This window comes from Cibotium barometz, chromosome 6 (genome assembly GCF_041138505.1).
Source record: "Cibotium barometz isolate CiBa-2024 chromosome 6, ASM4113850v1, whole genome shotgun sequence".
Lineage (NCBI taxonomy): Eukaryota > Viridiplantae > Streptophyta > Polypodiopsida > Cyatheales > Cibotiaceae > Cibotium > Cibotium barometz.
Genome location: NC_141051.1, coordinates 50,971,082 through 50,979,085, shown reverse-complemented (window position 1 = coordinate 50,979,085; position 8,004 = coordinate 50,971,082).

The following is an 8,004-nucleotide window of genomic DNA, read 5'->3' as shown; positions in this document are numbered from 1 at the left end:
AACTCAACATCTCTTGTGTCTTTTGAATCTTCATGTTTATGGTTTTCCATCATGATGAGGTCGTCTACATAAAGAACAATGATCACGTACCTGCCTTGTTCAAAGAAAATATACAAATTTATCTAGCAGACTTTTAGAAAGACCAATACTTACAAAGAAAGCATCTATCCGTGGTATTATGTTCGAGGGGCTTGTTTCAACCCGTCCAATGCCTTTATACTTTGTTTTCTGGACTGAATATCTCAAACCTAGGTGGCTATGCCACATACATCCTCCTTGAGATGGCCATTTAAAAATGTTGACTTCACATCCATTTACAATACTAGCTAGTTCACATGAGTGGCCGAGGCTAGCTATGTGTGATTAGTGATCAATGTAGCTGTGGAGGTTGAATTTCTCCTGAAAGTTAAACCCTTTGACTTGTACAAAGCCCTTCTCCACCTTGCCTTGTACTTATCCAGTGTACCATCAGACTCATACTTGGCAAGTTCTAAATCCACATGATGCCAATAACCTTCCATTTTGTAGAACGAATCCACAAGATCCCAAGCATAGTTTCGCAAAATTGAGTCAAGCTCTGACTCACGGTTTGTCCGTCCATCCTTCTGTGGTTAATTGGGGACACCTAATTACCACTATGTTCAAAGCATGGCACTTGGGTGATTCCAAATATTCCATGTGTAGGACATATGAAATTAGGGATAGCTGAAACTAAGTGTGAATTTATTACTTATGTGCTGTTGGAGTTGTGGAATGTGTTGCTAACTCATAGTGTGTTTGAATGGACAACCTTGTAGGTTGGTGAGATTGATGTGATGGTGATGATATGGTGCGAGCTAGTACCGGGATGGTTCTCATTTTGATATTTTTGTTTACTACGAGATTTTGTATTTGGCCACCCATTTTGATGTATTCGGGTGTGAACCTATTGAGATGCCCACTTTTGTTATATTGGGAGTGGATTTATTTATTTGTACGTGAATTAGCCCTTGGGGTTCTTTTTGTAATTATCCTTTAGTGTTTAGATAGGAACACTTTACGTAAGCTTGTGTTAAAAGGCAACCCCTATTTTTGTAAAGGGCAAGCCCATGCATAAGCGTGCATCTATTTTTGCCTCATGGGCTATTTTTTATTAATAAAGCATACATACTCAAGAAGTGGAAGGAATCCGACACTTCTTTAGAGGGGATAGATTGCACCCAATGTTTTCCTCTTGTGTTTTTATGCTATGTTATGTTTTTATGATATTTGTTAATTTTTCGGTTATGGTAATTTGATTGAAGTGATGAACCAGTTGGTATTTCGTTGGATAGTGTGTCTCCCCATGATCTTAGTGGTTTCAGTGGTATCAGAGCAAAGGGGGGAGAGAAGGTGAAAAATATTGAGAAAAATCAAAGGGAAGAAGGCTTGCAAAAGAAAGAGAGAAGGTACGTGCAATTCTCTGGTTTCTGAGACAGAAGAAAAAGTTCAAAAAATTGCAAGGGAATTGAAGGCTTGGTTGAGCTCACTTTTTCAAGTTACATCAAAGAAATATCCAATGGACAAAAGCTTTACCCAAAGCTTAAACAAATTATAATACAAAGATTTTGACATAGCTTAAGTAAAAGCTTAAGCTTAATCCCAAGGTTAACCCATTAGCGTAGCGAATTCCCGCCCGTCATGACAGCGCGGCACCAACCTGAGAAAAATTACATATTTACTTTACTCAAAAAGGTCTAAAAAGATAAGAGGAGATTCATACGCAAAGCTTCTTCAAGGCAAAACTTCATCAAAATCAGCCCGAATTTGGCCCGGCTTCAAACTGGAAATATTTTCAGTTTCTTATTTTGGTTCGGCTCAGAAAATTATACCAATTCAAAGTTGCCGGATTTTAAAATTTGGTTATTTTACGCCTTCCCGAAGCTTAAATTCACTCTCGATTCTCAATATTTTTTTTCTACCAGATGACCTTTCGACGCTTCGAGACTAATTTAATTACTTTGATGATTGCGTTGGATGGCCACACCGCTCTTCTAATAGCCACGGGATTCAAGATCTTCAAAATCATTACCATGAGCCAAAAAAATAAGTATTTCTAACTCTTTCCTATTTTTCATTTCTTTTAGCATTCATGGCTGATCTACCTGCACTTCCGTCTATTCAAGAGAAACTTACAGCATTACAAGCACAATTGGTCAATGAACGAACTCATAGACTTGCATTAGAAGATCAATTGAAAACACATAAGAGGCATAAGCATGATACTAAAGGCGATAGTGATGAAGATTCTATTCTTCGAACCGTGAAAGCAACTTTAGATGCTCAAATGGCTCGAAAAGAATCTCACATTAGTCGCAAAGCTTTTTCTTTTCAGAATTTTGATGGAAAGAAGGACGCACTCACTCTTTTGGCTTGGCTTAGCCAATTCAATGACTATTTTTCGGGAGAGAAAATTTGCGAGAAAGACAACATCAACAAGTGTGCTACAAATCACTTGATTTAGAATGCTACTTTATGGTGGAATACTACCAAGAATGGTCAGCATAAACCTCGTACTTGGGAGGATTTTCAGCACGAAATTAAGGAACATTTTCTACCTCCTCAGTACAAGGCTAAAGCCCGACAGCATTGGGATACTCTTAGGCAATTCAAAGTAGAGGATGTCCAAACCTATATTGAAAATTTTTGGAATGCTCTCATTCAAATGCAATCTTAAAAGGAAGTTCATCTTAGGATTGGATCCAAAGATTAGAGTGGAGGTTAATATGTTTTGTCCTCACACTCTTTCCTCTGCTAAATCTCTTGCTCTAAATTATGAAAAGAAAAATGGTGTGCCTAGGTTCCAACAGGAGAATCGTACTTCTAAATTCTCCTAAGATTCGACATCTTCTAGTGGTTTTGATAGGCATTCTTCATTCAAGTGACCTTTTAACAAGGGTCAAGATCAAAGAAACCAATAATTCAACAACAACAACAAAGCAAAGATTGGCAACAATAGCAATGGAGCAAGTGGAGAACCAAAGAAGACATATGTTCTAGATTTATTGACTCGAGATGAAAAAGCAAGCAATGTTTGATGTTACACTTGCCATCAGAGGAGGGGACACTGTGCTAATAAGTGTCCAAATGACACCACCAACAACAACAACAATAACAACAACAATAAGAAGAAGCCAATGGCACGGCTTAACATGGTGGATGGAGATGAAGACACTGGCAATGGAGACGACGATGATGTGATGACTCTACAAGCCAGAGTCTGATGGTGGTATAAATTTTGGTTAACCAGCTTAGTGCTCAAGAACCACCTCCTAGGGATACATCCCATGACTCTTTCATTTTCGAATTCTCTGACTGTTTTCTCAATGAGTTACCTCCTGGACTTTCTAGATTACATCCTGAGATCATCACATAGACATTTTCCAGGTAGTGCACCGCCTTGTAGAGCACCTTATAGAGTTAACCCTCTTGAGCAAAGAGAAATTCAGACTCAAATCGAGGAATTACTTTCTTGGGGACTTATTAGACCAAGTAGTTCACCATATGGAGCACCAGTTCTTCTTGTAAAAAAGAAAAATGGAACTTATCGTATATGTGTAGACTACAGGGCTCTTAACAAGAACACTATCAAGAATAGATTTCCACTTCCTAGAGTTGATGATCTACTTGATAAATTAAGAGGAGCCAGTGTCCTTAGCAAAATTGATCTAAAATCTGGATATCATTAAGTAAGAATGGCCAAGCAAGATATATATAAAACTGCTTTTAGAACTCAGACTGGTCACTTTGAGTTTTTAGTAATGCCATTCAGTCTTACTAATGCTCTTGTGACTTTTAGTCGTATGATGAATAGAATCTTTCTTGAACATCAAAACTTTGTGGTTGTCTTTTTCGATGATATCTTAGTTTTTAAGAAGAGCATGAAAAACACTTGGAAATTGTATTTAATTTGCTCAAGGAAAATGAACTTTACATTAATCCCAAAAAGAGTAGTTTCTTCCTTCCAGAGTGAGATTGAGTATTTGGGACATATAGTTTCTGCTAAAGGCATCCATGTAGATCCCAAGAAAATAGAAACTATTGTGACATGGCCACGTCCCAAGACCTTCATGAATTACGATCTTTTCTAGGGTTGTGTAGCGATTATCACAAATTTGTCTGTAATTTTGCATATAAGGCACACTATCTCACTGAACTTCTCAAGAAAACCAAACCTTATGAATGGACCAAACTTCAAGAGAAATCTTTTCTTGCATTAAAATATGCACTTACTCATGCACCTGTATTATAATTACCTTATTTTTAATGTCCTTTCTTTGTGGTTGTAACCGATGCTAGTGGTAAGGGCATTGGTGTTGTATTAATGCAAGATGGTCATCCTATTTCTTTCGAGAGTAGGAAATTTCATCCTACTGAAAGTAAGTATAGCACCTATGACAAGGAGTTGTCTGTTGTAGTCCATTCAGTGAAAATTTGGAAACATTATTTGATGGGCTTAGAATTTCTTATAAAAAGACTGGTGAGCAGAGTATCAAACATTTGCTTTCTCAACTACCTATTTCAGATAGACATATTAAATGGGCAGCTTTTATTCAAAGTTTTCAACCTATTATTCAATACCAACCTGGTAAAGAAAATGTAGTTGCTGACGCTTTGAGTAGAATACCTTCCATTCAAAATATTTATGTGATTGAGAATACATCTTTTGACTCTATGCGTGAGACTTATGACCAAGACCCTGACTTTAGTGATATTTGGTCTAGATTGAGAGAAAATCATTGGACAACTTTTGCTGAGTATTCCTATGATGATGGGTATCTTTTCTTCCAAAAAAGATTATGCATTACTCGACCTTTTAGACATTCTATTTTAGAGGAATTACATCAGTCACCTTATGCGGGGCATCGAGGTGTTTCATCTACATTCGAGACTATTTCTAATGACTTTTATTGGCCTAAAATGAAAAATGATGTAGCTAAATTTGTGTCTGCATGTGATGTTTGTCAAAAAGTGAAAATCTATAAGAGTAAGAAACTTGGTTTACTCATGCCACTTCTTATTCCTAATGCTCCTTGGGAACAGATTTCTATGGATTTTATCACTGGTTTTCCATTGACTATGAACCACAATGATATAATTTGGACCATTGTTGATAGGTTTAGCAAACAAGCATACTTTCTTCCTTGTAAAAGGACTCGTACTACACATTAAGCTGCACATTTGTTTGTTAAACATATCTTCACACATCATGGTTTACCTCAACTGATTGTTTCTGATAGAGATTCTAAGTTTTGTAGTGATTTCTGGACTACATTGTTTAACACTATATTGGGGAATATGGGAATTTCCCACAAGTTTGGGACACGTGGTCAAAAGTTTGGATTAACCATAACTTGAACACCACTAATCCAAAATGAGCGCTTTATAGCTCTTTAGATTCCATTTTTCAAGCGCTTTCCAACGATAGGTCATATGATAGGGTTTTGAGAAACTTACAAACATGTTATCCATGTCTCCTTTTTTAAGTATTCAAAAATGGGAATTGGAAAATTCCCAAATTCACTAATATGGTGTTGTTTGATAATCTAGGCACTAAACTAGATTTTTCCACTGCTTTTTGTCTTGAATCTAATGGTCAAACATAAGTGCCAAATAGCACAATATTGGATTTACTTCGTGCATATGTTTCATCACAACATAAACAATGGGATAAGAATATCCATATTTTGCAATTTGCATATAACAACACACTGCATTCATCCACTGGAAAGGCACCTTTTGCAATTGTGTATGGAAAAGCTTTACCTACTCCTATCACTTGTTTGTCACACACTATTGAAGAGCTATAGATCAATTCACCATTGATTTCACTTCCATTCATGTCATATTCGTAAAGCTATTTCTAATGCACAAGAGAAATACACTAAACAAGCTAATAAGAAAAGGAAGCACATGGTTTTTCAAGAAAGTCAATATGTTTTGCTTCGTATATTGAAAAGAGATGGCTTAAAAGTGTTGAGACTAACCTTGTTTGTTAAGTTAGCTCCTCGTTTTTATGGTCCTTTTAAAATTACTCATAAGATTAATGACCTAGTATATAGGCTCTCACTTCCTTCTCATTGGAGAATTTATAATTCTTTTCATATTAGGCAATTGAGGCCTTATAGGGGACCAATTCCTACACATCCTTATATTAGTCATATTACTCAATTCCTTCTCATTGGAGAATTTATAATTCTTTTCATATTAGTCATTTGAGGCCTTATAGGGGACCAACACATCCTGTATATGAGTCTTGTTGACCAAGTAGAAGAACTTCAACCTGAGGCTATTATTGACCATGAGACCACTACTACTCGCACAGGTACTGTATATAATAGATATCTTTTGACCTTAAAAATCATCCTCTCGCGAAAATGCTAAATGAATACCTGAGCAGTTTTTCCGTGCCTATCCCATCCAATCTTACTTTCAAACATGGGCCGGTTAATATGATGCAACTATGAGGACAGTTGCTATCCTCCCGGGTAGGAGGGATGTCACGGTTTGTTTGTCCATCCTTCTGTGGGGTTAATTAGGGACACCTAATTACCACTATGTTCAAAGTATGGGATATATGAAACTAAGGATAGCTGGAACTAAGTGTGGATTTATTACTTATGTGCTGTCGTCTCGTGGACTTGTGACATGTGTTGCTAACTCATACTGTGTTTGAATGGACAACCTTGTAGGTTGGTGAGATTGATGTGATGGCGGCGATATGGTACGAGCTATTACTGGGATATTTCTCATTTTGATATTTTTGCTGTAGTGTTTACTACGAGATTTTGTATTTGATTGCCCATTATGATGTATTTGAGCGTGGAATTATGGAGCCACCCACTTTTGTTATATTGGGCATGGATTTATTTATTTGCACGTGAATTATCCCTTGAGGTTCTTTTTGTAATTATTCTTTAGTGTTTAGATAGGAACACTTTACGTAAGCTTGTGTTAAAAGCATCCCCCATTTTTGTAAAGGGCATGCCCATGCATAGGCGTGTATCTATTTTTGGCTTATGGACTATTTTTTATTAATAAAGGATAAATACTCAAGAAGTGGAAGGAAGTAAACACTTCTTGATGGGAGATAGATTGCACCCAATGATTCTCTCTTGTGTTTTTATGCTATGTTATGTTTTTATGATATTTATTAATTTTTTGGTTATGGAAATTTGATTGAAGTGATGAACCAGTTGGTATTTGGTTGGACGGTGTGTCTCCCCATGATCCTAGTGGTTTCACTGACTCCATGGACCCCCTCTAGTTCAAATCTACTAATGCTTCCTACAAGCTAATTGTCCCTTATACTTTCATTATCTCAACCATCAAGGCCATAGTGACAATGTGAGTAAAGAGACCCTCTTCTGCTCCTCTATTTTCTTGGATCTATGAACAATTGTTGGCTCTTTTGTGATTGCCGACAGAGCTTTCTCATCTAAAAGCTACTTCACTCATTTAGGATGTGACCCCTTATGTGGTGTTGCAGGCTTCTCTTCTTCATCATTTGATAAACCCACCTCTTGTTGGGTCACTAGTGGTATGGCCCCCTATGAGGTGTCGTAGGCTTCTCCTCTTCATCATTTGATAAATCCACCTCTTGTTGAGTTGGTACGATCAGTGGTAGTTGTGTTAAATGGACTACTTCTTTATTGAAGAATAGTGTGGATGGAGCCCTCTCTTCCATCTTTGATGAGATTATTCTTCAAACACAATATCACATGCTAATAATTATCTTCTTTGCCTTTGGGTCATATAGTTTTGATAACCCTTTGATTTCATACTATATCCTAAGAAGATATATTTTTAACTCTTGGAATCCCACTCGGTTTTGAATGAGTCTAGAGCATGCACAAAATAGTCACATCCGAATGTCATGAAATATGCAACCGAGGGTTTCATACATGAATAGGATTCTTGAGGTGGCATGTAACCCTTGGCCGAAAAAGAATTCTATAATAAGTAACAAAGGGATTTTAGGTTTAC